Source organism: Anser anser (assembly GCF_964211835.1).
Source record: "Anser anser genome assembly, chromosome: 27".
NCBI classification, from domain to species: Eukaryota; Metazoa; Chordata; class Aves; order Anseriformes; family Anatidae; genus Anser; species Anser anser.
Genome location: NC_139748.1, coordinates 6,762,933 through 6,771,312, shown reverse-complemented (window position 1 = coordinate 6,771,312; position 8,380 = coordinate 6,762,933).

Sequence of the window (8,380 nt, the reverse complement as noted above, 5' to 3'; positions counted from 1 at the left end):
TCCTAACAGCATTATGACTTTAATTTGAATCTGAGAAAGAAGGGGGCTTGGGTTTGGTGCCCCCCTCCCCGTTTCTTTGGCTTACTAGTTTTTGCTGTTTGCCTGTCCTCATCGCCCACATCCCGTGAAGGAAGGTGCTGTGGGGTGAGAGGGGAGCAGGCTTGGAGCGGGGATGATTTTGTGGCCCCAGCTGTTGCCCATCATCACCACTCGGCACGGCAGCAGAGTTCCCACAAGATTAAGGACCGACTTTCCTCGAAGCCTGAGCTTTGCCTCCAGCACATCACCAAATTCAGGTCCATACCCCTAAGGATATCACCACGAGCAGGAATTGAAGCTCGTGGTGCTTTTTCATCCATCCCCATCCTGAAACCCGGTGCGGGGCGCAAGCGAGGACAAGGCACAGGCTCGGGCATCCTCTCGCCCGCGCGGGCTGCGGCGCCGGGGCTCCCTCGCCTCTCCTGCTGGCGCTGCAGATGGCCCACCAGATGGGCAGCTGCCCCTCACGCCCGCACCTTGCAAGCAGATTCTGTCAGGTTGAAAAAGGAAAAGCTTAATTAAGCAGTTGCGTGTGTACAATTACGGATAATTAAATCTCCGCGTTTCACTTCTTTGTTGTTTGGTATTTGCAAAAAGTTTCGTAACAATTAGAGGCGACCATTGCCCGAAGCAGGATCTTTTTCTTCCTCTCTCTCTCTCCCTTCTGCTTCATTTTAGGGGTTTCTTTCGGAGTGAACCAACTGGCAGCAAAAGCCTACGGCTGGGCAAGTCCCTCTAAGCCCTGACCCCTTGGTGCCAACCCGCTGGGGCAGGGTTCAGAGAGCTCAGCTCTCTCTTCAGCCCCTAAACCAGAGGCAGGTTTGCAGAAGTGCAGTGCGTGCACAGTGCAAAACTGACCGGTACCACGCTGCCTTGGCTGCTCTGTATTATTTCACACGCTTCCATTACAGCAATACCCATGCTCCGCTCTGGCCCCAGCACAGGGCTGGCTGCCAGGAGCCAGACCTTGCTCCATCGCCTTCGAGGACTCAGTCCCAGAGCAAGGGGAGGAAGACCCAGCCCCCGAGCACAGGGGTGAAGCTTTTCTCAGCACCCACACCCAGGAATTTGCATCCCAGGTCCGCTCTGCCTAATTAATGCCTGCAACGACTCCTTGTAACCCATTTCCCAGTGGGGACCTGCCGCCAGCCCTGGGGGCGTCATGGTCACTCCTCATCAACACCCTGCTCATGGGCACGGGTCCCAGCCACCCCCTGAGAGTCAGACAAGAGGCAGCAAAAGTAACTGGCTTAATTTGTGGTGGTGCTTTTGTTTTATGCAAGGAGCATAACAGTCATAAAGCTCTGGAGGTAGGTACTGGAGCTGGGGCTGCTTTTATTGTTTGTAAGTCCTTGAAGTTTTGCCATGTTTATGAAGGTTTATTAAAAAAACAAAAAAACACATAACCATCAAACTCTCAGTTCTCTAATTGAGTGTATTTCAAAGACACGTGCCTGCTTCTAATATGCAGGTATATTTATATCACCATCCGTTAATTTTTATTTACCTTGTAGTGAAACTCATCTTCATCCTTAATTCCCAGGGTCATATTTGCTTTGAAATCAGAATTGGACCTAACAATCAGCCGTATATTTAACGTGCCATTAAATTCTCAGTTCTGCTTTCACAGTTTTCAAACCAGTCGGCTTAAAATACAGCAGCAGTCCCATTTTTCCCAGCGTACCTGGAGGCCAGACAGCAAAAATGAATCTTCGTGTGGCTGAAAGATGTCAAGCGCTTGGAAAGAGCCCGGAGAGAGCAACAGAAATGATTGGGGGGCTGCACAGCGAGACCTGCAGGCAGAGATTGGGAGCTCCGAGGCTGAGCGGTTCAGAGGAGATAGAGGGGGGACATGATCACAATTTTCAAAGGTGCGAGCGTGCTGCGGGAGAGGAAAGGTGTAACCTGTCCCCCGTGTGCACAGAGAGGTTAGGAAAAGAAATAACGGGTGTCAGAGCCGGAGAGATTTAGGCTGGGCAGGAGAAGCTCTGCAGGGCTGAGCATGGAAAGGGGGTGAAGCCTTGGGTCTTTAGGCGGAGGTGGGGCAAACGGACGGGCTTGTCCCCAGTTTGGGGACATCGGGTGGGCAGCACCAGGCTCCCCACGATATCGCAAAGTCCCGGCTTGTCCCCTCCCCAGCCCCAAACCCACACAGGGCATCTCCACCCTCCCCTCTGCCTCTTCCTTCTTTGCGCCTCATCCTCCTGCACGCAGAGGTCGGCGATGTCAGACCTTCGTGCTGCGGTACCTTTGCAAAGGTAAAGAAAAAGACGAGAGGAAAGAGGAAAACATCATTCCTGGTGTGCCTGGCTGTGGCTGTGCTGAGCCCGGAGCTGGCAGCAACACCTCCCTGCCACCCAGCCCACGACACCTCCCCGTGGAACAGCAGCACCCTCGGGGGCCAGGTTCTGCGAGCGGTGACGAGCGGGGCTGTGGGACCTGGCTGAGCGGTGCCTTGATGTAGCGAAGAGAAGATTAGGAGACAAGTGGATCACAGCCTGTAATTAAACACCCAGGGAGGAGGTCTGTGATGCCGGAGAAGCCTTTAATCTAGCAGTCAAAGCCCAGCTTCCCAAGGGATGCGGGCAAGGCAGCACTGCTCGGAGGCTTCCAGGGAAATCTCACCCAATCCTGCCTCTGGTTCCGGGGCACAGCAGGCAAGAGCTCTGCGCTGGGGTCCATCAGCACCAACACCAAGATCAACACCACATTGCACTGCTGCTCAGAGCCAACCTCAACACGTAAAGGTGATGTGGGGTGCAGTAAGATGCTCACAGCCCGAGCGTGGGGTGGAGAGATGCGCCTGAATGTCTGCACGCTGCAATGACGTCCCCCAGGATGCTGAGGAGCTGGATTCAGGGAAGCCAGCGTGACCCTGGGGGTTTCACCTCTGCTCCAACACCGGCCACCAAACTCCTTGTTGCTCTCTTGGGACTGAGCACGCTGCAGAAGTTAAACCAGGCAGCACCGACAGCAAAAAGCAAATGCAATATTTTAAAGCCCTTGCCAGCATAACAATCTCAAGTACTATTAATAACACTTGTAAGAAGTTTTTCTTGAATAGATATGATTTTTATCTTGATGGTGTCTCTTTAAATCATTTTTATCCCCAAGAAGTTTGCAAGGAGAGTATTTTCTGTGCCCCATTTATCTTGCCAGATATCCACCACCCCTGATTATTATTCACTCCCGCTGTAGCAGTTACCAATGGGACTGGTCCCCACCCTCCACTTGGGCTCTTATTCCCAACTCAAGATGACTCCTGTCCCTCCCTCCACCCCACCATTCCCTCTTGACACTTGTTTTATTGGTGGCAGCAAAATGAAATCAAATCCCCGTGGCTGAGAAGCCATCAGGAGGTAGGAAGGGGTGTGCACTCAGCTGCCAGGCACCCTCACTGTCTTAAGTTAACATTAAAGTTAATAAAACCCCGGAACATTCCCTTAAATTCTCCATTTTTCTCTGCAGGAAAAGAGAAAGAAGCCACGTCCCTTTTGCTACTGCCAAGGACTCTTCCCAAAATAAACCAGTGCTTTGCAAAATCCTCCCCTTCCACCTCTCTCTGCCTTTCTGCAACCTTACCCATGGATTTTGGACGCTCTCCTTGCACCGAGAGCCTGTGCAGCCCTTGGGAGTGGGCACCCAGAGCTGCAACAAGCATCAGCTGCCCATGGCCGTGATCCACAAGAAATAGGTGGGCTTGGGCAACTTCTTAATAACTTCTGTATGAACGCAGCCCCGTGGCTTTTAAACCAGCCCCCAAAGGGCTGCACCCCACGGGGATACGGCCCCGATCGCCTGGCAGCGAGGGGAGAAAGAGGATTGCAAAAGGACTCACAGGGGCTCCTCCGGCAGCGGCTGCTTGGAAACACCTTGCTCTTTGCAGCTGGATGTGTGGCTGTCAATAAATCGATCGGAACATCAGCGTGCACACAAACAAAGGGGGGGAGCCAAGTGGAAACACAGCCGAGCCGGTGAGCAGCGGTGCCCCCCGCGCTGGGTGGGCAGGGGACGGGACGGCGACACGTGCAGGTCCGTCGTGGTGCCAGGGACGTGCCCCTGGGGACCCAGCTGGGTGGGGAGAAAATCCCAGCCACGATGGCTTGGGGATGGGCTCTGGGTGGGCAGGAGGTGGTGACACAGCCGACAGCGGCAGCATGGAGAGGCGCCGATGCTTGTTGCAGGCAGCAACAGCCCGAGTGGGTCCAGCACAGCCCCAAATATAAGGCTCAAGGGAGAGCTCAGCTCCACCACCTCCTTGCAGAGGGATGGATCACCCCTAATCTGCCCTCCCTGCCATCCTGCTCGCTCCCCTCTTCACCTGCTCTTCCTAAATCTTTCCCCCCCAGGCACTGGTTTCCGAGAAATTGCCAGGAGGAGCACTCTGAGCCGGCACACTGCTCTGTCCCTTGCGCTCCATGGACCCTGGTCCCTGGGGAAGGGCCACGAAGATGGTGAGCACTTGATCAACAGCTGAGTTTCCAGCCACAGCAGTGTCACCGTCTGTCCCCGACAGCGTCCTCAGTGCGAACAGATGGACGAAAGCACGCGAAAACCTTGGGGCAGGGAAGGCAGAGCTGGGCAGCGAGGCAGGCTGGGGGGGGATCCTGCTGTCACATCCATCACTTGCTTAGAAATAAAGACTTTTTAAGAGGAGAACCACAGAGAAAGGAGCAGATTCTCTTAGAAAACAACTGATCTGCTTTCACAAGGCCCTTGGCAGGGCTGAACTCACTGCAGCGGTCACGCTAGCACGGGGAGCGCTGGGGTGGGTGAGAGCACCCACCAGAGCAGGCATCGGGATGCTGGCGATGCGGGCACAGCACCAGGACACTCATGGATGGAAATGCAAAAGAGAAGAGCGTCTCTACCAGGGACCACGGCTGGAAGGGTGCGACACGGACCCTTTTTCTGAGCACAAACCACGCCGGCCAGCGTCGCGTGCCGAGGCAGAGCAGAAGGTGGAGCAGCCCCAGGTGAAAGCAGCAGGCTGCAGCACATAACTTAATTGGAGCGAGAAGGGAGGAGGCAACGAGGAGCGCCGAACAAAAAGCAGATGAGAGACGGGAGTAATAAAATATTCCAAACTAGATTAAGAAATTACAAGAGGGGAAGGCAGCGCGCTGGCTGGGCACGCGGTCCCGCTGCAGCTGGGGCCGGTGCGCGCACCTCCCGGCGGCGCGGCGCGCTTTTATCGGCTGCGGCAGCCTGCTGTCCCGCTGTGAAAATGAATCTGCTTTTGGTGTATGATTAAAGCCAAGCACTCCCGCTCCCCTTGTTTCTGAAGGCTTCGGAGGGCTTTTTAAAGGAACACCTGTTACCAAGACCTGGTTAATGACTCATTTGGGGAATACTCGAGGCTCTTCTGTGCTTAATAGGTTTCGCATGTACAGAGGAGGCAACTGGTCATGGACCGGGTGCTGGGAAGCAGCTGGTCCCCAGGAGGATTTGCTGCTCAGGGCAGCTTTTTTCACTCTCAGTCCCTTTATATTCTGTGGGAACAGGGACCACAGCCACAGCAGGGCTGGAGAGGAGCTCCCAGGAGGGTTTCCTGAGCTGGAAACTTCCAGATGCCACCAAAACCCAGCCCCGCTGCCAAGTCCAAGCAGGCACGATCGGCCGGCTGGCAGCCCGCAGCTCATCCCTTTTGCAGCACTCGGCTGGAGCGACAGAAGTCAAATTCGTTGCCTCTTTCCTAATACCATTTTTTTGGTGAAAGACAGGAGCCCCCCCCCCCCCAAGCCCCGGCTACAGCGTTTTCACTGCCAGGCACAAACAACTTGCTGGGGCAGCGAGAACATTGGGGTGATGCAGCCCCAGGGTGCAGGCTCCATCTCGCCTCTCTTGTCCTGCCAAAAACCCACCCGCGGGGATGCGGGAGGCACTGTGACAAGGCAAGCTTCCCTGGGAGTAAATCCCAGGGGCGAGGAGGGCTGAGCAAGGGCCCTGCCCGTGGGCTGGAGGTGGAGGAGCGGACGCTTGTGCACATGAAATGGGACCAGCTGCTGCTGCAGGAAGTTTTTCCTTCCCAAGGTGTGGGCAGGAGGCACCTCCCTGCTGTCAGCAGCGCTGCGGTGCCTGGCAGTGGGTAATTAAAGCCTTTTATTCGGTGCCTGGAGGCACGGAGGCATCAAGGGTTCTCATCAAAGAAGAAACCCAGCGGGCTGGCTTTGTGCAGAGGGGAGGGAAGAGATGCCAAGGCTGCCTGTGCAGGTTTAAAGAAAGTTTTGGCTTCATCTTCATTCTCCTTCCCTAGCTCCTTAAATCCACCTTGCGAACAACTAATCCACATTTATACACCGCTCTGCAGCGCTCAGCTGGGGGAAGGCCAGCCCTGCCACTGGGGCCGGCACGAGCGGTCAGCCCCAGCCCGCGTTGGAGCTGCTGCATCCCTGAGTGGCAGGGGGAATTTCTCCAAAACCCCTCAAACAGGCGTCCTGCACAGGGCCGCGATCCAGGGGTGATCCTGGGGTTCCTCTGACGTCCTGAGGTGCTCAGACACCGTGCAAAGGGCACAAGGGGCTGCTCGAGATGAGCAGGAGGAGCTGCATCCCGGGGCTGGGAGGGACAAGCAGCTCCCAGAGAAGAGCTCAGACATTGCTGGACACGAGCGACGCTGAGGCCGTGCAAAACTCATTGCGTGCTGGGGGCAGACGTGAGTGCTGCTGAGGGGATGTGGACAGAGCTCTACGGTGGAGTGAATGTTCCGGCTCTCAGAGATACCAGGAGAGTCATGATGTCATTTATCATCTTTAAAGATACGTGGAGTTGGCGAGAGAATTAATTCTTCTTCATAACCCAGTTCCCGGTATATTTTTTACTGTGCATCATAAATTATAATACCTTTTTATTTTTGTTTTATGGCCTGTCCCCAGCCAATTCTGGTGATCTACATTTTCATTTCCCCCCCAGTGCTTTAGGAACCACCTCTGCCCGTCTCCCTCCTCCTCCCACCAGCTCCCCAATCTCTTCCCTGCCTTGTCCACCCATGCACTGCGCCGAGACAGGGCTGGAGAGCTGAAAGCAGCAGCAGCAGCCTGGCAAGGAGCAAACACTCGGCACCTCCGGGCTGTCCTGCTGGGATCCTGTTCAGCTGCTCGGAGCCTTGTGCAAGCCCCTGGCTGCGGCTCCAGCCGTACTTGCAGTGGGGCACCAGAAAAAGCCCAAATGCAGCAGTAGGGAGGCTACAAGGAGACCACAGCTGCCTCCTGGTAGGGCTGTGCCAGACCAAGAGCTCTCTCTGGGCTTCCCCGTGGTGTTGAACATGCCCTGCCCCAGAACACCTTGTGTTACAGCACTGGCATGCACACCTCCAGATGCTCGCAAGGCTGGGATGGCTCTGAGCTTGCTCAGCATGGCTCAGCGGCGATTCAGCCTTCTCTCGCCCCATGCATGGGTTTTGAGTCGTGTTTGTTTTTCTGCCTCAGCACCAGCTCAGGCAGAGGTGGGGATTTCAGCTCCTCCTGCATCTGAAATTCAAAAGGGTGCACCAGCAAAACGGGAGAATTAAGGTAAAACTGAGCTACCCCTGCCAGTGCCAGCACAAGTGATCCCAAAGCCTTGAAATGAGCCCTCAGAAGAGACGCAGTTTGTCTGGGTCAGCCTTAGCCCCCATCATTATTTTTTTTTTTATGGTTACGGCAGTGGCCAGGTGAGAGGGGGGACATGGAGAAGCCAAGAGCCCTTCACCTGTCCCCGTCACAGCCCACAGCCCCATCTCCCCATGCCACCCCCACCGCCAGCCCCAGAGCGGGGACTGGGAGCATCCTCCAGCAATTACAGCCCGACAGCGGAAAATCAGCCATAAAGCAAAAGACAGAGGGAGGAGAGGTGAGTGTTTATCCCTGAGAAATATGGAGATTTGCCACGATGAGGCTGGCTAAGAACATTACATTCAGCACGCTAAGCCAGAGAGTTTCAGCAGGTTTATTCATGGCTCAGGCGTTAGGCTCCCTATCAGCAGAAAGGCTTTAAGCGTGTCGGGGATTTACAGGCAACAAGAGAAGAAAGCAACCAGCTCCTTGGGAATAGCCTGGCAAGGCTGACGTCTCAGACAGGTCTGTATTTCATCGGTGCTATAAGACGTTTAGGGGGAGAGGCTGCCTTTCTGAGGCTCATAGGGGATTCCTAGGGCTAACGCAACCCCCCCCAATTACGGTCACTCACGTTTTCTGTCCCTTTTCATGCAAATCTGTAGCCTTTTCCCTCTTTACCCCAGAGGCTCCTCCTGGATGGTTTGCTCAGCGCCCTGCACACCAGCTGCCTTTCCCTGCGGCCGTGCCTGCAGCTACCCCAGCCTAAACCCCAGCTGGGCCACAGAGGAAACACCGCGAGGATTTAG